Source organism: Mytilus galloprovincialis, chromosome 13 (genome assembly GCF_965363235.1).
Source record: "Mytilus galloprovincialis chromosome 13, xbMytGall1.hap1.1, whole genome shotgun sequence".
NCBI lineage: Eukaryota > Metazoa > Mollusca > Bivalvia > Mytilida > Mytilidae > Mytilus > Mytilus galloprovincialis.
In genome coordinates this window covers 37,126,466-37,151,339 of record NC_134850.1, presented here as the reverse complement: position 1 = coordinate 37,151,339, position 24,874 = coordinate 37,126,466, and the positions used below count along the sequence as shown (strand labels likewise).

The window sequence follows — 24,874 nt, the reverse complement described above, 5'->3', positions numbered from 1 at the left end:
ACCATGGCCAGATTTTAGTCTTTTCTGTAAATCTTCAAGCTAACACGAGGACAGAAAGCCTCTGACTATATGTACAGTATAAAATACAAATGACTTCTACAGGAACTTATTGATATCGAAATGTTTTTACTGGTTTGTGAATTCATGCTTTTATTTATTCTAACTTGTATATACATCTGGTAACCTGGACTTCTCTAATCCCACATACAAACTGATAAAAAGAGGGGCGTCCGCTTGGCTATGTTGGATGTATAGATACACATCCACCAAATGTCCCAATATGAATGCTTAATGTGATGCCTTGTGAAGATAAATGTCACACTCTCTGTACGTTAAATAGTTCATGCATTAACTTTTTGAGGGATTCGTATATGACCTGTTGCAAGTAATCTTTCAAGCCAACATAAATTAATTTTTTAGTAGCTGACAAAAATGTCTTGCCTGACCATTTACTACATCCTTGCTAATTTGTTATCTTCCTGAATACCTGTATATCAAAGTTGCAAGGGCACAACTGATCATTTACAGATGATACCTGCCAGACAGACATACATACCTTACAAGCATTCCAACTTCTGTGCTGACATGAATTATCATTGATAGCCACACCTCTCTCTTCATATCTAAAAATTGGTCCCACATTCAGTGGTACATTTGTATATTTGTTTTTGAACAGTTAGGGATGTTCTGCAAAGTTGAGAATTCATATAGTGGAATGATATAAGAATGTGCCTAATGCAGTGCTATAAAAATGTGACAAATGCAATGTTCTTATCACAATACTACAAAAATTATCCTAGTGCAATGCTATAAGAAAGGCATTTAAGTGCCTAGTGGAATGCTATAATAATGTGCCTAATGCAATGCTATAAGAATGTGCCTAGTGCTCTGTTATATAAATGTGCCTAGTGCAATGCTACAAGAATGAGCCTAGTGTAATACTATAAGAATGCACCTTGTAAAATACTATAATAATGTGCCTTGTGCAATGCCATAAGAATCTGCCTAATGCAAAGCTATAAGAATCTGCCTAATGCAATGCTATAAAAGTGTGCCTAGCGCAATGCTATGGGAATGAGCCTAGTGCAATGCTATAAGAATGGACCTAGTGTTATGCTATAAGAAGGTGCCTAGTGCAATGATATAAGAATGTGCCTAGTGCAATGCTATAAGAATGGACCTAGTTTTATGCTATAAGAAGGTGCCTAGTGCAATGCTATAAGAATGTGCCTAATGGAATGCTATAAGAAGATGCTTAGTACAGTGCTATAAGAAAGAGCTTAGTGCAATGCTATAAAAATGTGCCAAGTGCAATGCTATACGAAGGAACTTAATGGAATGCTATTAGAATGTGCCTAGTGGAATGCTATAAGAATACACATAGTGTAATGCTATAAGAATGTGCCTAGTGAAATGCTGTAAGAGGGACCTTAGTGCAATGCTATTATAATGTGCCTTGTTGAATGCTATAAGAATAGAACTAGTGCAATGCTATAAGAAAGTGCCTAATGGAATGCTATAAGAAGGAGCTTAGTGCAGGGCTATAAGAAAGACCTTAGTGCAATGCTATAAGAATGTGCCTAGTGCAATGTTATAAGAAGGAGTTCAGTGCAATGCTATAAGAACGGACCTAGTGTAATGCTATAAGAAGGTGCCTAGTGGAATGCTATAAGAATGTACCTAATGGAATGCTATAACAACGAGCTTGGTGCAGTGCTATAAGAAAGAGCGTAGTGCAATGCTATAAGAAGGAGCTTAGTGCAATGCTATAAAACCGTGCCTAGTGCAATGCTATAAGAATGGACCTAGTGTTATACTTTAAAAAAAAGAGCTTAGTGCAATGCTATAACAATGTGCCTAGTGCAATGTTATAAGAAGGAGCTTAGTGGAATGCTATAAAAATGTGCCTAGTGCAATGCTATAAGAACAGACCTAGTGTTATGCTATAGGAAAGTGCCTAGTGTAATGCTTTAAGAATGTGCCTAGTGCAATGCTATAAGAATGGACCTAATTTAATGCTATAAGAAGGTGCCTAGTGCAATGCTATAAGAATTTGCCTAATGGAATGCTATAAGAAAGAGCCTAGTGCAGTGCTATAAGAAAGAGCTTAGTGCAATGCTATAAGAATGTGCCTGGTGCTATGTTATAAAAAGGACCTTAATACAATGCTATTAGAATGTGCCTAGTTGAATATGCTATAAGAATAGACCTAGTGCAATGCTATAAGAAAGTGCCTAGTGCAATGTTATAAGAAGGACCTTAGTCAATGCTAATAGAATGTGCCTAGTTGAATGTTAGAAGAACAGACCTAGTGCAATGCTATAAGAAAGTGCCTAATGGAATGCTATAAGAAGGAGCTTACTGCAATGCTATAAGAAAGAGCTTAGTGCAATGCTATAAGAATGTGCCTAGCGCAATACTATAAGAATTGGCCTAGTGTAATGCTATAAGAAGGTGCCTAGTGCAATGCTATAAGAATGTGCCTAGTGTTATGCTATAAGAAGGTGCATAGTGCAATGCTATAAATATGTGCCTAGTGCAATACTATAAGAATTGACCTAGTGTTATGCTATAAGAAGGTGCATAGTGCAATGCTATAAGAATGTGCCTAGTGAAATGCTATAAGAATGGACCTAGTTTTATGCTATAAGAAGGTGCCTAGTGCAATACTATAAGAATGTGTCTATAGAATGCTATAACAAGGAGCTTAGTGCAGTGCTATTAGAAAGAGCTTAGTACAATGCTATAAGAATGTGCCTAGTGCAATGTTATAAGAAGGACATTAGTGCAATGCTATTAGATGTACCTAGCTGAATGCTATAAGAATAGACCTAGTGCAATGCTATAAGAAAGTGCCTAATGGAATGTTATAAGAAGAAGCTTAGTACAATGCTATAAGAAAGAGCTAAGTGCAATGTTATTAGAATGTGCCTAGTGCAATACTATAAGAATTGACCTAGTGTAATGCTATAAGAATGTGCCTAGTTCAATGCTATAAGAATGGACCTAATTTTATGCTATAAGAAGGTGCCTAGTGCAATGCTATAAGAATGTGCCTAATGGAATGCTATAAGAAGGAGCCTAGTGCAGTGCTATAAGAAAGAGCTTAGTGCAATGCTATAAGAATGTGCCTAGTGCAATGTTATAAGAAGGTGCCTAGTGCAATGCTATAAAAATGTGCCTAGTGAAATGCTAAAAGAATTTGCCTAGTGAAATGGTATAAGAATGGACCTAGTGTTATGCTATAAGAAGGTGCATAGTGCAATGCTATAAGAATGTGCCTAGTGAAATGCTATAAGAATGGACCTAGTTTTATGCTATAAGAATGTGCCTAGTGCAATACTATAAGAATGTGTCTAATAGAATGCTATAAAAAGGAGCTTAGTGCAGTGCTATTAGAAAGAGCTTAGTACAATGCTATAAGAATGTGCCTAGTGCAATGTTATAAGAAGGACCTTAGTGCAATGCTATTAGATGTAACTAACTGAATGCTATAAGAATAGACCTAGTGCAATGCTATAAGAAAGTGCCTAATGGAATGTTATAAGAAGAAGCTTAGTACAATGCTATAAGAAAGAGCTAAGTGCAATGTTATTAGAATGTGCCTAGTGCAATACTATAAGAATTGACCTAGTGTAATGCTATAAGAATGTGCCTAGTTCAATGCTATAAGAATGGACCTAATTTTATGCTATAAGAAGGTGCCTAGTGCAATGCTATAAGAATGTGCCTAATGGAATGCTATAAGAAGGAGCCTAGTGCAGTGCTATAAGAAAGAGCTTAGTGCAATGCTATAAGAATGTGCCTAGTGCAATGTTATAAGAAGGTGCCTAGTGCAATGCTATAAAAATGTGCCTAGTGAAATGCTAAAAGAATTTGCCTAGTGAAATGGTATAAGAATGGACCTAGTGTTATGCTATAAGAAGGTGCATAGTGCAATGCTATAAGAATGTGCCTAGTGAAATGCTATAAGAATGGACCTAGTTTTATGCTATAAGAATGTGCCTAGTGCAATACTATAAGAATGTGTCTAATAGAATGCTATAAAAAGGAGCTTAGTGCAGTGCTATTAGAAAGAGCTTAGTACAATGCTATAAGAATGTGCCTAGTGCAATGTTATAAGAAGGACCTTAGTGCAATGCTATTAGATGTAACTAACTGAATGCTATAAGAATAGACCTAGTGCAATGCTATAAGAAAGTGCCTAATGGAATGTTATAAGAAGAAGCTTAGTACAATGCTATAAGAAAGAGCTAAGTGCAATGTTATAAGAATGTGCCTAGTGCAATACTATAAGAATTGACCTAGTGTAATGCTATAAGAAGGTGCCTAGTGCAATGCTATAGGAATGTGCCTTATGCAATGTTATAAGAAGGAGCTTAGTGCAGTGCTATAAGAAAGAGCTTAGTGCAATGCTATAAGAATGTGCCTAGTGCAATGTTATAAGAAGGAGCTCAGTGCAATGCTATAAGAATGGACCTAGTGTAATGCCATAAGAAGGTGCTCAGTGCAATGCTATAAGAATGTGCCTAGTGCAATGCTATAAGAATGGACCTAGTGTTATGCTATAAGAAGGTGCCTAGTGCAATGCTATAAGAATGTGCCTAGTGAAATGCTATAAGAATGGACCTAGTTTTATGCTATAAGAAGGTGCCTAGTGCAATGCTATAAGAATGTGTCTAATAGAATGCTATAAGAAAGAGCTTAGTGCAGTGCTATAAGAAAGAGCTTAGTGCAATGCTATAATAATCTGCCTAGTGCAATGTAATAAGAATGGACCTTAGTGCAATGCTATTAGAATGTGCCTAGTACAATGCTATAAGAATGGACCTAATTTTATGCTATAAGAAGGTGCCTAGTGCAATGCTTTAAGAATGTGCCTAATGGAATTCTATAAGAAGGAGCCTAGTGCAGTGCTATAAGAAAGAGCTTAATGCAATGCTATAAGAATGTGCCTAGTGCAATGTTATAAGAAGGTGCCTAGTGCAATGCTATAAAAATGTGCTTAGTGAAATGCTATAAGAATTTGCCTAGTGAAATGCTATAAGAATAGACCTAGTGTTACATGTATGCTATAAGAAGGTGCATAGTGCAATGCTATAAGAATGTGCCTAGTGAAATGCTATAAGAATGGACCTAGTTTATGCTATAAGAAGGTGCCTAGTGCAATACTATAAGAATGTGTCTAATAGAATGCTATAACAAGGAGCTTAGTGCAGTGCTATAAGAAAGAGCTTAGTAAAATGCTATAAGAATGTGCCTAGTGCAATGTTATAAGAAGGACCTTAGTGCAATGCTATTAGAATGTACCTAGCTGATTGCTATAAGAATAGACCTAGTGCAATGCTATAAGAAAGTGCCTAATGAAATGTTATAAGAAGAAACTTAGTACAATGCTATAAGAAAGTGCCAAATGGAATGTTATAAGAAGAAGCTTAGTGCAATGTTATAAGAATGTGCCTAGTGCAATACTATAAGAATTGACCTAGTGTAATGCTATAAGAATGTGCCTAGTTCAATTCTATAAGAATGGACCTAATTTTATGCTATAAGAAGGTGCCTAGTGCAATGCTATAAGAATGTGCCTAATGGAATGCTATAAGAAGGAACCTAGTGCAGTGCTATAAGAAAGAGCTTAGTGCAATGCTATAATAATGTGCCTAGTGCAATGTTATAAGAAGGTGCCTAGTGCAATGCTATAAGAATGTACCAAGTGAAATGCTATAAGAATTTGCCTAGTGAAATGCTATAAGAATGGACCTAGTGTTATGCTATAAGAAGGTGCATAGTGCAATGCTATAAGAATGTGCCTAGTGCAATGCTACAAGAATGAGCCTAGTGTAATACTATAAGAATGCACCTTGTAAAATACTATAATAATGTGCCTTGTGCAATGCCATAAGAATCTGCCTAATGCAAAGCTATAAGAATCTGCCTAATGCAATGCTATAAAAGTGTGCCTAGCGCAATGCTATGGGAATGAGCCTAGTGCAATGCCATAAGAATGGACCTAGTGTTATGCTATAAGAAGGTGCCTAGTGCAATGATATAAGAATGTGCCTAGTGCAATGCTATAAGAATGGACCTAGTTTTATGCTATAAGAAGGTGCCTAGTGCAATGCTATAAGAATGTGCCTAATGGAATGCTATAAGAAGATGCTTAGTACAGTGCTATAAGAAAGAGCTTAGTGCAATGCTATAAAAATGTGCCAAGTGCAATGCTATACGAAGGAACTTAATGGAATGCTATTAGAATGTGCCTAGTGGAATGCTATAAGAATACACATAGTGTAATGCTATAAGAATGTGCCTAGTGAAATGCTGTAAGAGGGACCTTAGTGCAATGCTATTATAATGTGCCTTGTTGAATGCTATAAGAATAGAACTAGTGCAATGCTATAAGAAAGTGCCTAATGGAATGCTATAAGAAGGAGCTTAGTGCAGGGCTATAAGAAAGACCTTAGTGCAATGCTATAAGAATGTGCCTAGTGCAATGTTATAAGAAGGAGTTCAGTGCAATGCTATAAGAACGGACCTAGTGTAATGCTATAAGAAGGTGCCTAGTGGAATGCTATAAGAATGTACCTAATGGAATGCTATAACAACGAGCTTGGTGCAGTGCTATAAGAAAGAGCGTAGTGCAATGCTATAAGAAGGAGCTTAGTGCAATGCTATAAAACCGTGCCTAGTGCAATGCTATAAGAATGGACCTAGTGTTATACTTTAAAAAAAAGAGCTTAGTGCAATGCTATAACAATGTGCCTAGTGCAATGTTATAAGAAGGAGCTTAGTGGAATGCTATAAAAATGTGCCTAGTGCAATGCTATAAGAACAGACCTAGTGTTATGCTATAGTAAAGTGCCTAGTGTAATGCTTTAAGAATGTGCCTAGTGCAATGCTATAAGAATGGACCTAATTTAATGCTATAAGAAGGTGCCTAGTGCAATGCTATAAGAATTTGCCTAATGGAATGCTATAAGAAAGAGCCTAGTGCAGTGCTATAAGAAAGAGCTTAGTGCAATGCTATAAGAATGTGCCTGGTGCTATGTTATAAAAAGGACCTTAATACAATGCTATTAGAATGTGCCTAGTTGAATATGCTATAAGAATAGACCTAGTGCAATGCTATAAGAAAGTGCCTAGTGCAATGTTATAAGAAGGACCTTAGTCAATGCTAATAGAATGTGCCTAGTTGAATGTTAGAAGAACAGACCTAGTGCAATGCTATAAGAAAGTGCCTAATGGAATGCTATAAGAAGGAGCTTACTGCAATGCTATAAGAAAGAGCTTAGTGCAATGCTATAAGAATGTGCCTAGCGCAATACTATAAGAATTGGCCTAGTGTAATGCTATAAGAAGGTGCCTAGTGCAATGCTATAAGAATGTGCCTAGTGTTATGCTATAAGAAGGTGCATAGTGCAATGCTATAAATATGTGCCTAGTGCAATACTATAAGAATTGACCTAGTGTTATGCTATAAGAAGGTGCATAGTGCAATGCTATAAGAATGTGCCTAGTGAAATGCTATAAGAATGGACCTAGTTTTATGCTATAAGAAGGTGCCTAGTGCAATACTATAAGAATGTGTCTATAGAATGCTATAACAAGGAGCTTAGTGCAGTGCTATTAGAAAGAGCTTAGTACAATGCTATAAGAATGTGCCTAGTGCAATGTTATAAGAAGGACATTAGTGCAATGCTATTAGATGTACCTAGCTGAATGCTATAAGAATAGACCTAGTGCAATGCTATAAGAAAGTGCCTAATGGAATGTTATAAGAAGAAGCTTAGTACAATGCTATAAGAAAGAGCTAAGTGCAATGTTATTAGAATGTGCCTAGTGCAATACTATAAGAATTGACCTAGTGTAATGCTATAAGAATGTGCCTAGTTCAATGCTATAAGAATGGACCTAATTTTATGCTATAAGAAGGTGCCTAGTGCAATGCTATAAGAATGTGCCTAATGGAATGCTATTTGAAGGAGCCTAGTGCAGTGCTATAAGAAAGAGCTTAGTGCAATGCTATAAGAATGTGCCTAGTGCAATGTTATAAGAAGGTGCCTAGTGCAATGCTATAAAAATGTGCCTAGTGAAATGCTAAAAGAATTTGCCTAGTGAAATGGTATAAGAATGGACCTAGTGTTATGCTATAAGAAGGTGCATAGTGCAATGCTATAAGAATGTGCCTAGTGAAATGCTATAAGAATGGACCTAGTTTTATGCTATAAGAATGTGCCTAGTGCAATACTATAAGAATGTGTCTAATAGAATGCTATAAAAAGGAGCTTAGTGCAGTGCTATTAGAAAGAGCTTAGTACAATGCTATAAGAATGTGCCTAGTGCAATGTTATAAGAAGGACCTTAGTGCAATGCTATTAGATGTAACTAACTGAATGCTATAAGAATAGACCTAGTGCAATGCTATAAGAAAGTGCCTAATGGAATGTTATAAGAAGAAGCTTAGTACAATGCTATAAGAAAGAGCTAAGTGCAATGTTATTAGAATGTGCCTAGTGCAATACTATAAGAATTGACCTAGTGTAATGCTATAAGAATGTGCCTAGTTCAATGCTATAAGAATGGACCTAATTTTATGCTATAAGAAGGTGCCTAGTGCAATGCTATAAGAATGTGCCTAATGGAATGCTATAAGAAGGAGCCTAGTGCAGTGCTATAAGAAAGAGCTTAGTGCAATGCTATAAGAATGTGCCTAGTGCAATGTTATAAGAAGGTGCCTAGTGCAATGCTATAAAAATGTGCCTAGTGAAATGCTAAAAGAATTTGCCTAGTGAAATGGTATAAGAATGGACCTAGTGTTATGCTATAAGAAGGTGCATAGTGCAATGCTATAAGAATGTGCCTAGTGAAATGCTATAAGAATGGACCTAGTTTTATGCTATAAGAATGTGCCTAGTGCAATACTATAAGAATGTGTCTAATAGAATGCTATAAAAAGGAGCTTAGTGCAGTGCTATTAGAAAGAGCTTAGTACAATGCTATAAGAATGTGCCTAGTGCAATGTTATAAGAAGGACCTTAGTGCAATGCTATTAGATGTAACTAACTGAATGCTATAAGAATAGACCTAGTGCAATGCTATAAGAAAGTGCCTAATGGAATGTTATAAGAAGAAGCTTAGTACAATGCTATAAGAAAGAGCTAAGTGCAATGTTATAAGAATGTGCCTAGTGCAATACTATAAGAATTGACCTAGTGTAATGCTATAAGAAGGTGCCTAGTGCAATGCTATAGGAATGTGCCTTATGCAATGTTATAAGAAGGAGCTTAGTGCAGTGCTATAAGAAAGAGCTTAGTGCAATGCTATAAGAATGTGCCTAGTGCAATGTTATAAGAAGGAGCTCAGTGCAATGCTATAAGAATGGACCTAGTGTAATGCCATAAGAAGGTGCTCAGTGCAATGCTATAAGAATGTGCCTAGTGCAATGCTATAAGAATGGACCTAGTGTTATGCTATAAGAAGGTGCCTAGTGCAATGCTATAAGAATGTGCCTAGTGAAATGCTATAAGAATGGACCTAGTTTTATGCTATAAGAAGGTGCCTAGTGCAATGCTATAAGAATGTGTCTAATAGAATGCTATAAGAAAGAGCTTAGTGCAGTGCTATAAGAAAGAGCTTAGTGCAATGCTATAATAATCTGCCTAGTGCAATGTAATAAGAATGGACCTTAGTGCAATGCTATTAGAATGTGCCTAGTACAATGCTATAAGAATGGACCTAATTTTATGCTATAAGAAGGTGCCTAGTGCAATGCTTTAAGAATGTGCCTAATGGAATTCTATAAGAAGGAGCCTAGTGCAGTGCTATAAGAAAGAGCTTAATGCAATGCTATAAGAATGTGCCTAGTGCAATGTTATAAGAAGGTGCCTAGTGCAATGCTATAAAAATGTGCTTAGTGAAATGCTATAAGAATTTGCCTAGTGAAATGCTATAAGAATAGACCTAGTGTTACATGTATGCTATAAGAAGGTGCATAGTGCAATGCTATAAGAATGTGCCTAGTGAAATGCTATAAGAATGGACCTAGTTTTATGCTATAAGAAGGTGCCTAGTGCAATACTATAAGAATGTGTCTAATAGAATGCTATAACAAGGAGCTTAGTGCAGTGCTATAAGAAAGAGCTTAGTAAAATGCTATAAGAATGTGCCTAGTGCAATGTTATAAGAAGGACCTTAGTGCAATGCTATTAGAATGTACCTAGCTGATTGCTATAAGAATAGACCTAGTGCAATGCTATAAGAAAGTGCCTAATGAAATGTTATAAGAAGAAACTTAGTACAATGCTATAAGAAAGTGCCAAATGGAATGTTATAAGAAGAAGCTTAGTGCAATGTTATAAGAATGTGCCTAGTGCAATACTATAAGAATTGACCTAGTGTAATGCTATAAGAATGTGCCTAGTTCAATTCTATAAGAATGGACCTAATTTTATGCTATAAGAAGGTGCCTAGTGCAATGCTATAAGAATGTGCCTAATGGAATGCTATAAGAAGGAACCTAGTGCAGTGCTATAAGAAAGAGCTTAGTGCAATGCTATAATAATGTGCCTAGTGCAATGTTATAAGAAGGTGCCTAGTGCAATGCTATAAGAATGTACCAAGTGAAATGCTATAAGAATTTGCCTAGTGAAATGGTATAAGAATGGACCTAGTGTTATGCTATAAGAAGGTGCATAGTGCAATGCTATAAGAATGTGCCTAGTGAAATGCTATAAGAATGGACCTAGTTTTATGCTATAAGAAGGTGCCTAGTGCAATACTATAAGAATGTGTCTAATAGAATGCTACACCAAGGAGCTTAGTGCAGTGCTATTAGAAAGAGCTTAGTACAATGCTATAAGAATGTGCCTAGTGCAATGTTATAAGAAGGACCTTAGTGCAATGCTATTAGAATGTACCTAGCTGAATGCTATAAGAGTAGACCTAGTGCAATGCTATAAGAAAGTGCCTAATGGAATGTTATAAGAAGAAGCTTAGTACAATGCTATAAGAAAGAGCTAAGTGCAATGTTATAAGAATGTGCCTAGTGCAATACTATAAGAATTGACCTAGTGTAATGCTATAAGAAGGTGCCTAGTGCAATGCTATAGGAATGTGCCTTATGGAATGTTATAAGAAGGAGCTTAGTGCAGTGCTATAAGAAAGAGCTTAGTGCAATGCTATAAGAATTTGCCTAGTGCAATGTTATAAGAAGGAGCTCAGTGCAATGCTATAAGAATGGACCTAGTGTAATGCTATAAGAAGGTGCTCAGTGCAATGCTATAAGAATGTGTCTAGTGCAATTCTATAAGAATGGACTTAGTGTTATGCTATAAGAATGGACTTAGTGTTATGCTATAAGAAGGTGCCTAGTGCAATGCTATAAGAATGTGCCTAGTGCAATGCTATAGGAATGTGCCTTATGGAATGTTATAAGAAGGAGCTTAGTGCAGTGCTATAAGAAAGAGCTTAGTGCAATGCTATAAGAATGGGCCTAGTACAATGTTATAAGAAGGAGCTCAGTGCAATGCTATAAGAATGGACCTAGTGTAGTGCTATAAGAAGGTGCTCAGTGCAATGCTATAAGAATGTGCCTAGTGCAATGCTATAAGAATGGACCTAGTCTTATGCTATAAGAAGGTGCCTAGTGCAATGCTATAAGAATGTGCCTAGTGAAATGCTATAAGAATGGACCTAGTGCAATGCTATAAGAATGTGCCTAATGGAATGCTATAAGAAGGAGCCTAGTGCAGTGCTATAAAAAAGAGCTTAATGCAATGCTATAAGAATGTGCCTAGTGCAATGTTGTAAGAAGGTGCCTAGTGCAATGCTATAAAAATGTGCTTAGTGAAATGCTATAAGAATTTGCCTAGTGAAATGCTATAAGAATAGACCTAGTGTTATGCTATAAGAAGGTGCATAGTGCAATGCTATAAGAATGTGCCTAGTGAAATGCTATAAGAATGGACCTAGTTTTATGCTATAAGAAGGTGCCTAGTGCAATACTATAAGAATGTGTCTAATAGAATGCTATAACAAGGAGCTTAGTGCAGTGCTATAAGAAAGAGCTTAGTAAATTGCTATAAGAATGTGCCTAGTGCAATGTTATAAGAAGGACCTTAGTGCAATGCTATTAGAATGTACCTAGCTGATTGCTATAAGAATAGACCTAGTGCAATGCTATGAGAAAGTGCCTAATGAAATGTTATAAGAAGAAACTTAGTACAATGCTATAAGAAAGTGCCAAATGGAATGTTATAAGAAGAAGCTTAGTGCAATGTTATAAGAATGTGCCTAGTGCAATACTATAAGAATTGACCTAGTGTAATGCTATAAGAATGTGCCTAGTTCAATGCTATAAGAATGGACCTAATTTTATGCTATAAGAAGGTGCCTAGTACAATGCTATAAGAATGTGCCTAATGGAATGCTATAAGAAGGAACCTAGTGCAGTGCTATAAGAAAGAGCTTAGTGCAATGCTATAATAATGTGCCTAGTGCAATGTTATAAGAAGGTGCCTAGTGCAGTGCTATAAAAATGTGCCTAGTGAAATGCTATAAGAATTTGCCTAGTGAAATGCTATAAGAATGGACCTAGTGTTATGCTATAAGAAGGTGCATAGTGCAATGCTATAAGAATGTGCCTAGTGAAATGCTATAAGAATGGACCTAGTTTTATGCTATAAGAAGGTGCCTAGTGCAATACTATAAGAATGTGTCTAATAGAATGCTACACCAAGGAGCTTAGTGCAGTGCTATTAGAAAGAGCTTAGTACAATGCTATAAGAATGTGCCTAGTGCAATGTTATAAGAAGGACCTTAGTGCAATGCTATTAGAATGTACCTCGCTGAATGCTATAAGAATAGACCTAGTGCAATGCTATAAGAAAGTGCCTAATGGAATGTTATAAGAAGAAGCTTAGTACAATGCTATAAGAAAGAGCTAAGTGCAATGTTATAAGAATGTGCCTAGTGCAATACTATAAGAATTGACCTAGTGTAATGCTATAAGAAGGTGCCTAGTGCAATGCTATAGGAATGTGCCTTATGGAATGTTATAAGAAGGAGCTTAGTGCAGTGCTATAAGAAAGAGCTTAGTGCAATGCTATAAGAATTTGCCTAGTGCAATGTTATAAGAAGGTGCTCAGTGCAATGCTATAAGAATGTGCCTAGTGCAATGCTATAAGAATGGACTTAGTGTTATGCTATAAGAAGGTGCCTAGTGCAATGCTATAAGAATGTGCCTAGTAAAATGCTATAAGAATGGACCTAGTTTTATGCTATAAGAAGGTGCCTAGTGCAATGCTATAAGAATGTGTCTAATAGAATGCTATAAGAAAGAGCTTGGTGCAGTGCTATAAGAAAGAGCTTAGTGCAATGCTATAATAATGTGCCTAGTGCAATGTTATAAGAAGGACCTTAGTGCAATGCTATTAGAATGTACCTAGCTGAATGCTATAAGAATAGACCTAGTGCAATGCTATAAGAAAGTGCATAATGGAATGTTATAAGAAGAAGCTTAGTACAATGCTATAAGAAAGAGCTTAGTGCAATGTTATAAGAATGTGCCTAGTGCAATACTATAAGAATTGACCTAGTGTAATGCTATAAGAATGTGCCTAGTTCAATGCTATAAGAATGGACCTAATTTTATGCTATAAGAAGGTGCCTAGTGCAATGCTATAAGAATGTGCCTAATGGAATGATATAAGAAGGAGCCTAGTGCAGTGCTATAAGAAAGAGCTTAGTGCAATGCTATAAGAATGTGCCTAGTGCAATGTTATAAGAAGGTGCCTAGTGCAATGCTATAAAAATGTGCCTAGTGAAATGCTATAAGAATTTGCCTAGTGAAATGCTATAAGAATGGACCTAGTGTTATGCTATAAGAATGGACCTAGTGTTATGCTATAAGAAGGTGCATAGTGCAATGCTATAAATATGTGCCTAGTGCAATACTATAAGAATTGACCTAGTGTAATGCTATAAGAATGTGCCTAGTTCAATGCTATAAGAATGGACCTAATTTTATGCTATAAGAAGGTGCCTAGTGCAATGCTAAAGAGAATGTGCCTAATGGAATGCTATAAGAAGGAGCCTAGTGCAGTGCTATAAGAAAGAGCTTAGTGCAATGCTATAAGAATGTGCCTAGTGCAATGTTATAAGAAGGTGCCTAGTGCAATGCTATAAAAATGTGCCTAGTGAAATGCTATAAGAATTTGCCTAGTGAAATGGTATAAGAATTGATCTAGTGTTATGCTATAAGAAGGTGCATAGTGCAATGCTATAAGAATGTGCCTAGTGAAATGCTATAAGAATGGACCTAGTTTTATGCTATAAGAAGGTGCCTAGTGCAATACTATAAGAATGTGTCTAATAGAATGCTATAAAAAGGAGCTTAGTGCAGTGCTATTAGAAAGAGCTTAGTACAATGCTATAAGAATGTGCCTAGTGCAATGTTATAAGAAGGACCTTAGTGCAATGCTATTAGATGTAACTAACTGAATGCTATAAGAATAGACCTAGTGCAATGCTATAAGAAAGTGCCTAATGGAATTTTATAAGAAGAAGCTTAGTACAATGCTATAAGAAAGAGCTAAGTGCAATGTTATAAGAATGTGCCTAGTGCAATACTATAAGAATTGACCTAGTGTAATGCTATAAGAAGGTGCCTAGTGCAATGCTATAGGAATGAGCCTTATGGAATGTTATAAGAAGGAGCTTAGTGCAGTGCTATAAGAAAGAGCTTAGTGCAATGCTATAAGAATGTGCCTAGTGCAATGTTATAAGAAGGAGCTCAGTGCAATGCTATAAGAATGTGCCTAGTGCAATGCTATAAGAATGGACCTAGTGTTATGCTATAAGAAGGTGCCTAGTGCAATGCTATAAGAATGTGCCTAGTGAAATGCTATAAGAATGGACCTAGTTTTATGCTATAAGAAGGTGCCTAGTGCAATGCTATAAGAATGTGTCTAATAGAATGCTATAAGAAAGAGCTTAGTGCAGTGCTATAAGAAAGAGCTTAGTGCAATGCTATAATAATCTGCCTAGTGAAATGCTATAAGAATGGACCTTAGTGCAATGCTATTAGAATGTGCCTAGTACAATGCTATAAGAATGGACCTAATTTTATGCTATAAGAAGGTGCCTAGTGCAATGCTATAAGAATGTGCCTAAAGGAATTCTATAAGAAGGAGCCTAGTGCAGTGCTATAAGAAAGAGCTTAATGCAATGCTATAAGAATGTGCCTAGTGCAATGTTATAAGAAGGTGTCTAGTGCAATGCTATAAAAATGTGCTTAGTGAAATGCTATAAGAATTTGCCTAGTGAAATGCTATAAGAATAGACCTAGTGTTATGCTATAAGAAGGTGCATAGTGCAATGCTATAAGAATGTGCCTAGTGAAATGCTATAAGAATGGACCTAGTTTTATGCTATAAGAAGGTGCCTAGTGCAAAACTATAAGAATGTGTCTAATAGAATGCTATAACAAGGAGCTTAGTGCAGTGCTATAAGAAAGAGCTTAGTAAAATGCTATAAGAATGTGCCTAGTGCAATGTTATAAGAAGGACCTTAGTGCAATGCTATTAGAATGTACCTAGCTGATTGCTATAAGAATAGACCTAGTGCAATGCTATAAGAAAGTGCCTAATGAAATGTTATAAGAAGAAACTTAGTACAATGCTATAAGAAAGTGCCAAATGGAATGTTATAAGAAGAAGCTTAGTGCAATGTTATAAGAATGTGCCTAGTGCAATATTATAAGAATTGACCTAGTGTAATGCTATAAGAATGTGCCTAGTTCAATGCTATAAGAATGGACCTAATTTTATGCTATAAGAAGGTGCCTAGTGCAATGCTATAAGAATGTGCCTAATGGAATGCTATAAGAAGGAACCTAGTGCAGTGCTATAAGAAAGAGCTTAGTGCAATGCTATAATAATGTGCCTAGTGCAATGTTATAAGAAGGTGCCTAGTGTAATGCTATAAGAATGTACCAAGTGAAATGCTATAAGAATTTGCCTAGTGAAATGCTATAAGAATGGACCTAGTGTTATGCTATAAGAAGGTGCATAGTGCAATGCTATAAGAATGTGCCTAGTGAAATGCTATAAGAATGGACCTAGTTTTATGCTATAAGAAGGTGCCTAGTGCAATACTATAAGAATGTGTCTAATAGAATGCTACACCAAGGAGCTTAGTGCAGTGCTATTAGAAAGAGCTTAGTACAATGCTATAAGAATGTGCCTAGTGCAATGTTATAAGAAGGACCTTAGTGCAATGCTATTAGAATGTACCTAGCTGAATGCTATAAGAGTAGACCTAGTGCAATGCTATAAGAAAGTGCCTAATGGAATGTTATAAGAAGAAGCTTAGTACAATGCTATAAGAAAGAGCTAAGTGCAATGTTATAAGAATGTGCCTAGTGCAATACTATAAGAATTGACCTAGTGTAATGCTATAAGAAGGTGCCTAGTGCAATGCTATAGGAATGTGCCTTATGGAATGTTATAAGAAGGAGCTTAGTGCAGTGCTATAAGAAAGAGCTTAGTGCAATGCTATAAGAATTTGCCTAGTGCAATGTTATAAGAAGGAGCTCAGTGCAATGCTATAAGAATGGACCTAGTGTAATGCTATAAGAAGGTGCTCAGTGCAATGCTATAAGAATGTGCCTAGTGCAATTCTATAAGAATGGACTTAGTGTTATGCTATAAGAATGGACTTAGTGTTATGCTATAAGAAGGTGCCTAGTGCAATGCTATAAGAATGTGCCTAGTGCAATGCTATAGGAATGTGCCTTATGGAATGTTATAAGAAGGAGCTTAGTGCAGTGCTATAAGAAAGAGCTTAGTGCAATGCTATAAGAATGGGCCTAGTACAATGTTATAAGAAGGAGCTCAGTGCAATGCTATAAGAATGGACCTAGTGTAATGCTATAAGAAGGTGCTCAGTGCAATGCTATAAGAATGTGCCTAGTGCAATGCTATAAGAATGGACCTAGTCTTATGCTATAAGAAGGTGCCTAGTGCAATGCTATAAGAATGTGCCTAGTGAAATGCTATAAGAATGGACCTAGTTTTATGCTATAAAAAGGTGCCTAGTGCAATGCTATAAGAATGTGTCTAATAGAATGCTATAAGAAAGAGCTTAGTGCAGTGCTATAAGAAAGAGCTTAGTGCAATGCTATAATAATGTGCCTAGTGCAATGTTATAAGAATGGACCTTAGTGCAATGCTATTAGAATGTGTCTTGTACAATGCTATAAGAATGGACCTAATTTTATGCTATAAGAAGGTGCCTAGTGCAATGCTATAAGAATGTGCCTAATGGAATGCTATAAGAAGGAGCCTAGTGCAGTGCTATAAGAAAGAGCTTAATGCAATGCTATAAGAATGTGCCTAGTGCAATGTTATAAGAAGGTGCCTAGTGCAATGCTATAAAAATGTGCTTAGTGAAATGCTATAAGAATTTGCCAAGTGAAATGCTATAAGAATAGACCTAGTGTTATGCTATAAGAAGGTGCATAGTGCAATGCTATAAGAATGTGCCTAGTGAAATGCTATAAGAATGGACCTAGTTTTATGCTATAAGAAGGTGCCTAGTGCAATACTATAAGAATGTGTCTAATAGAATGCTATAACAAGGAGCTTAGTGCAGTGCTATAAGAAAGAGCTTAGTAAAATGCTATAAGAATGTGCCTAGTGCAATGTTATAAGAAGGACCTTAGTGCAATGCTATTAGAATGTACCTAGCTGATTGCTATAAGAATAGACCTAGTGCAATGCTATGAGAAAGTGCCTAATGAAATGTTATAAGAAGAAACTTAGTACAATGCTATAAGAAAGTGCCTAATGGAATGTTATAAGAAGAAGCTTAGTGCAATGTTATAAGAATGTGCCTAGTGCAATACTATAAGAATTGACCTAGTGTAATGCTATAAGAATGTGCCTAGTTTAATGCTATAAGAATGGACCTAATTTTATGCTATAAGAAGGTGCCTAGTACAATGCTATAAGAATGTGCCTAATGGAATGCTATAAGAAGGAACCTAGTGCAGTGCTATAAGAAAGAGCTTAGTGCAATGCTATAATAATGTGCCTAGTGCAATGTTATAAGAAGGTGCCTAGTGCAGTGCTATAAAAATGTGCCTAGTGAAATGCTATAAGAATTTGCCTAGTGAAATGCTATAAGAATGGACCTAGTGTTATGCTATAAGAAGGTGCATAGTGCAATGCTATAAGAATGTGCCTAGTGAAATGCTATAAGAATGGACCTAGTTTTATGCTATAAGAAGGTGCCTAGTGCAATACTATAAGAATGTGTCTAATAGAATGCTACACCAAGGAGCTTAGTGCAGTGCTATTAGAAAGAGCTTAGTACAATGCTATAAGAATGTGCTTAGTGCAATGTTATAAGAAGGACCTTAGTGCAATGCTATTAGAATGTACCTCACTGAATGCTATAAGAATAGACCTAGTGCAATGCTATAAGAAAGTGCCTAATGGAATGTTATAAGAAGAAGCTTAGTACAATGCTATAAGAAAGAGCTAAGTGCAATGTTATAAGAATGTGCCTAGTGCAATACTATAAGAATTGACCTAGTGTAATGCTATAAGAAGGTGCCTAGTGTAATGCTATAGGAATGTGCCTAATGGAATGTTATAAGAAGGAGCTTAGTGCAGTGCTATAAGAAAGAGCTTAGTGCAATGCTATAAGAATTTGCCTAGTGCAATGTTATAAGAAGGTGCTCAGTGCAATGCTATAAGAATGTGCCTAGTGCAATGCTATAAGAATGGACTTAGTGTTATGCTATAAGAAGGTGCCTAGTGCAATGCTATAAGAATGTGCCTAGTAAAATGCTATAAGAATGGACCTAGTTTTATGCTATAAGAAGGTGCCTAGTGCAATGCTATAAGAATGTGTCTAATAGAATGCTATAAGAAAGAGCTTGGTGCAGTGCTATAAGAAAGAGCTTAGTGCAATGCTATAATAATGTGCCTAGTGCAATGTTATAAGAAGGACCTTAGTGCAATGCTATTAGAATGTACCTAGCTGAATGCTATAAGAATAGACCTAGTGCAATGCTATAAGAAAGTGCATAATGGAATGTTATAAGAAGAAGCTTAGTACAATGCTATAAGAAAGAGCTTAGTGCAATGTAATAAGAATGTGCCTAGTGCAATACTATAAGAATTGACCTAGTGTAATGCTATAAGAATGTGCCTAGTTCAATGCTATAAGAATGGACCTAATTTTATGCTATAAGAAGGTGCCTAGTGCAATGCTATAAGAATGTGCCTAATGGAATGATATAAGAAGGAGCCTAGTGCAGTGCTATAAGAAAGAGCTTAGTGCAATGCTATAAGAATGTGCCTAGTGCAATGTTATAAGAAGGTGCCTAGTGCAATGCTATAAAAATGTGCCTAGTGAAATGCTATAAGAATTTGCCTAGTGAAATGCTATAAGAATGGACCTAGTGTTATGCTATAAGAATGGACCTAGTGTTATGCTATAAGAAGGTGCATAGTGCAATGCTATAAATATGTGCCTAGTGCAATACTATAAGAATTGACCTAGTGTAATGCTATAAGAATGTGCCTAGTTCAATGCTATAAGAATGGACCTAATTTTATGCTATAAGAAGGTGCCTAGTGCAATGCTATAGAGAATGTGCCTAATGGAATGCTATAAGAAGGAGCCTAGTGCAGTGCTATAAGAAAGAGCTTAGTGCAATGCTATAAGAATGTGCCTAGTGCAATGTTATAAGAAGGTGCCTAGTGCAATGCTATAAAAATGTGCCTAGTGAAATGCTATAAGAATTTGCCTAGTGAAATTGTATAAGAATTGACCTAGTGTTATGCTATAAGAAGGTGCATAGTGCAATGCTATAAGAATGTGCCTAGTGAAATGCTATAAGAATGGACCTAGTTTTATGCTATAAGAAGGTGCCTAGTGCAATACTATAAGAATGTGTCTAATAGAATGCTATAAAAAGGAGCTTAGTGCAGTGCTATTAGAAAGAGCTTAGTACAATGCTATAAGAATGTGCCTAGTGCAATGTTATAAGAAGGACCTTAGTGCAATGCTATTAGATGTAACTAACTGAATGCTATAAGAATAGACCTAGTGCAATGCTATAAGAAAGTGCCTAATGGAATTTTATAAGAAGAAGCTTAGTACAATGCTATAAGAAAGAGCTAAGTGCAATGTTATAAGAATGTGCCTAGTGCAATACTATAAGAATTGACCTAGTGTAATGCTATAAGAAGGTGCTTAGTGCAATGCTATAGGAATGTGCCTTATGGAATGTTATAAGAAGGAGCTTAGTGCAGTGCTATAAGAAAGAGCTTAGTGCAATGCTATAAGAATGTGCCTAGTGCAATGTTATAAGAAGGAGCTCAGTGCAATGCTATAAGAATGTGCCTAGTGCAATGCTATAAGAATGGACCTAGTGTTATGCTATAAGAAGTTGCCTAGTGCAATGCTATAAGAATGTGCCTAGTGAAATGCTATAAGAATGGACCTAGTTTTATGCTATAAGAAGGTGCCTAGTGCAATGCTATAAGAATGTGTCTAATAGAATGCTATAAGAAAGAGCTTAGTGCAGTGCTATAAGAAAGAGCTTAGTGCAATGCTATAATAATCTGCCTAGTGCAATGTTATAAGAATGGACCTTAGTGCAATGCTATTAGAATGTGCCTAGTACAATGCTATAAGAATGGACCTAATTTTATGCTATAAGAAGGTGCCTAGTGCAATGCTATAAGAATGTGCCTAATGGAATTCTATAAGAAGGAGCCTAGTGCAGTGCTATAAGAAAGAGCTTAATGCAATGCTATAAGAATGTGCCTAGTGCAATGTTATAAGAAGGTGCCTAGTGCAATGCTATAAAAATGTGCTTAGTGAAATGCTATAAGAATTTGCCTAGTGAAATGCTATAAGAATAGACCTAGTGTTATGCTATAAGAAGGTGCATAGTGCAATGCTATAAGAATGTGCCTAGTGAAATGCTATAAGAATGGACCTAGTTTTATGCTATAAGAAGGTGCCTAGTGCAAAACTATAAGAATGTGTCTAATAGAATGCTATAACAAGGAGCTTAGTGCAGTGCTATAAGAAAGAGCTTAGTAAAATGCTATAAGAATGTGCCTAGTGCAATGTTATAAGAAGGACCTTAGTGCAATGCTATTAGAATGTACCTAGCTGATTGCTATAAGAATAGACCTAGTGCAATGCTATAAGAAAGTGCCTAATGAAATGTTATAAGAAGAAACTTAGTACAATGCTATAAGAAAGTGCCAAATGGAATGTTATAAGAAGAAGCTTAGTGCAATGTTATAAGAATGTGCCTAGTGCAATACTATAAGAATTGACCTAGTGTAATGCTATAAGAATGTGCCTAGTTCAATGCTATAAGAATGGACCTAATTTTATGCTATAAGAAGGTGCCTAGTACAATGCTATAAGAATGTGCCTAATGGAATGCTATAAGAAGGAACCTAGTGCAGTGCTATAAGAAAGAGCTTAGTGCAATGCTATAATAATGTGCCTAGTGCAATGTTATAAGAAGGTGCCTAGTGCAGTGCTATAAAAATGTGCCTAGTGAAATGCTATAAGAATTTGCCTAGTGAAATGCTATAAGAATGGACCTAGTGTTATGCTATAAGAAGGTGCATAGTGCAATGCTATAAGAATGTGCCTAGTGAAATGCTATAAGAATGGACCTAGTTATATGCTATAAGAAGGTGCCTAGTGCAATACTATAAGAATGTGTCTAATAGAATGCTACACCAAGGAGCTTAGTGCAGTGCTATTAGAAAGAGCTTAGTACAATGCTATAAGAATGTGCTTAGTGCAATGTTATAAGAAGGACCTTAGTGCAATGCTATTAGAATGTACCTCACTGAATGCTATAAGAATAGACCTAGTGCAATGCTATAAGAAAGTGCCTAATGGAATGTTATAAGAAGAAGCTTAGTACAATGCTATAAGAAAGAGCTAAGTGCAATGTTATAAGAATGTGCCTAGTGCAATACTATAAGAATTGACCTAGTGTAATGCTATAAGAAGGTGCCTAGTGTAATGCTATAGGAATGTGCCTAATGGAATGTTATAAGAAGGAGCTTAGTGCAGTGCTATAAGAAAGAGCTTAGTGCAATGCTATAAGAATTTGCCTAGTGCAATGTTATAAGAAGGTGCTCAGTGCAATGCTATAAGAATGTGCCTAGTGCAATGCTATAAGAATGGACTTAGTGTTATGCTATAAGAAGGTGCCTAGTGCAATGCTATAAGAATGTGCCTAGTAAAATGCTATAAGAATGGACCTAGTTTTATGCTATAAGAAGGTGCCTAGTGCAATGCTATAAGAATGTGTCTAATAGAATGCTATAAGAAAGAGCTTGGTGCAGTGCTATAAGAAAGAGCTAAGTGCAATGCTATAATAATGTGCCTAGTGCAATGTTATAAGAAGGACCTTAGTGCAATGCTATTAGAATGTACCTAGCTGAATGCTATAAGAATAGACCTAGTGCAATGCTATAAGAAAGTGCATAATGGAATGTTATAAGAAGAAGCTTAGTACAATGCTATAAGAAAGAGCTTAGTGCAATGTAATAAGAATGTGCCTAGTGCAATACTATAAGAATTGACCTAGTGTAATGCTATAAGAATGTGCCTAGTTCAATGCTATAAGAATGGACCTAATTTTATGCTATAAGAAGGTGCCTAGTGCAATGCTATAAGAATGTGCCTAATGGAATGATATAAGAAGGAGCCTAGTGCAGTGCTATAAGAAAGAGCTTAGTGCAATGCTATAAGAATGTGCCTAGTGCAATGTTATAAGAAGGTGCCTAGTGCAATGCTATAAAAATGTGCCTAGTGAAATGCTATAAGAATTTGCCTAGTGAAATGCTATAAGAATGGACCTAGTGTTATGCTATAAGAATGGACCTAGTGTTATGCTATAAGAAGGTGCATAGTGCAATGCTATAAATATGTGCCTAGTGCAATACTATAAGAATTGACCTAGTGTAATGCTATAAGAATGTGCCTAGTTCAATGCTATAAGAATGGACCTAATTTTATGCTATAAGAAGGTGCCTAGTGCAATGCTATAGAGAATGTGCCTAATGGAATGCTATAAGAAGGAGCCTAGTGCAGTGCTATAAGAAAGAGCTTAGTGCAATGCTATAAGAATGTGCCTAGTGCAATGTTATAAGAAGGTGCCTAGTGCAATGCTATAAAAATGTGCCTAGTGAAATGCTATAAGAATTTGCCTAGTGAAATTGTATAAGAATTGACCTAGTGTTATGCTATAAGAAGGTGCATAGTGCAATGCTATAAGAATGTGCCTAGTGAAATGCTATAAGAATGGACCTAGTTTTATGCTATAAGAAGGTGCCTAGTGCAATACTATAAGAATGTGTCTAATAGAATGCTATAAAAAGGAGCTTAGTGCAGTGCTATTAGAAAGAGCTTAGTACAATGCTATAAGAATGTGCCTAGTGCAATGTTATAAGAAGGACCTTAGTGCAATGCTATTAGATGTAACTAACTGAATGCTATAAGAATAGACCTAGTGCAATGCTATAAGAAAGTGCCTAATGGAATTTTATAAGAAGAAGCTTAGTACAATGCTATAAGAAAGAGCTAAGTGCAATGTTATAAGAATGTGCCTAGTGCAATACTATAAGAATTGACCTAGTGTAATGCTATAAGAAGGTGCTTAGTGCAATGCTATAGGAATGTGCCTTATGGAATGTTATAAGAAGGAGCTTAGTGCAGTGCTATAAGAAAGAGCTTAGTGCAATGCTATAAGAATGTGCCTAGTGCAATGTTATAAGAAGGAGCTCAGTGCAATGCTATAAGAATGTGCCTAGTGCAATGCTATAAGAATGGACCTAGTGTTATGCTATAAGAAGGTGCCTAGTGCAATGCTATAAGAATGTGCCTAGTGAAATGCTATAAGAATGGACCTAGTTTTATGCTATAAGAAGGTGCCTAGTGCAATGCTATAAGAATGTGTCTAATAGAATGCTATAAGAAAGAGCTTAGTGCAGTGCTATAAGAAAGAGCTTAGTGCAATGCTATAATAATCTGCCTAGTGCAATGTTATAAGAATGGACCTTAGTGCAATGCTATTAGAATGTGCCTAGTACAATGCTATAAGAATGGACCTAATTTTATGCTATAAGAAGGTGCCTAGTGCAATGCTATAAGAATGTGCCTAATGGAATTCTATAAGAAGGAGCCTAGTGCAGTGCTATAAGAAAGAGCTTAATGCAATGCTATAAGAATGTGCCTAGTGCAATGTTATAAGAAGGTGCCTAGTGCAATGCTATAAAAATGTGCTTAGTGAAATGCTATAAGAATTTGCCTAGTGAAATGCTATAAGAATAGACCTAGTGTTATGCTATAAGAAGGTGCATAGTGCAATGCTATAAGAATGTGCCTAGTGAAATGCTATAAGAATGGACCTAGTTTTATGCTATAAGAAGGTGCCTAGTGCAAAACTATAAGAATGTGTCTAATAGAATGCTATAACAAGGAGCTTAGTGCAGTGCTATAAGAAAGAGCTTAGTAAAATGCTATAAGAATGTGCCTAGTGCAATGTTATAAGAAGGACCTTAGTGCAATGCTATTAGAATGTACCTAGCTGATTGCTATAAGAATAGACCTAGTGCAATGCTATAAGAAAGTGCCTAATGAAATGTTATAAGAAGAAACTTAGTACAATGCTATAAGAAAGTGCCAAATGGAATGTTATAAGAAGAAGCTTAGTGCAATGTTATAAGAATGTGCCTAGTGCAATACTATAAGAATTGACCTAGTGTAATGCTATAAGAATGTGCCTAGTTCAATGCTATAAGAATGGACCTAA

General features: G+C 36.1%; 1 protein-coding gene across 4 annotated transcripts in view; it reads right to left on the bottom strand.

Annotated features, from left to right (window-relative positions):
• LOC143057853 (uncharacterized) overlaps positions 1-24,874 on the bottom strand; it is a 62,523-nt gene that overhangs the window by 22,646 nt on the left and 15,003 nt on the right. Inside the window, exon 1 of one of the 4 annotated variants that reach the window (XR_012972839.1) lies at positions 557-1,079. The exons of the other annotated variants lie outside the window; for them this stretch is intronic. The gene's annotated coding sequence lies outside the window, so the exon portion shown is untranslated. Of the gene's footprint in view, positions 1-556; positions 1,080-24,874 lie in introns of those variants that run through there. 4 annotated transcript variants of the gene reach the window in all.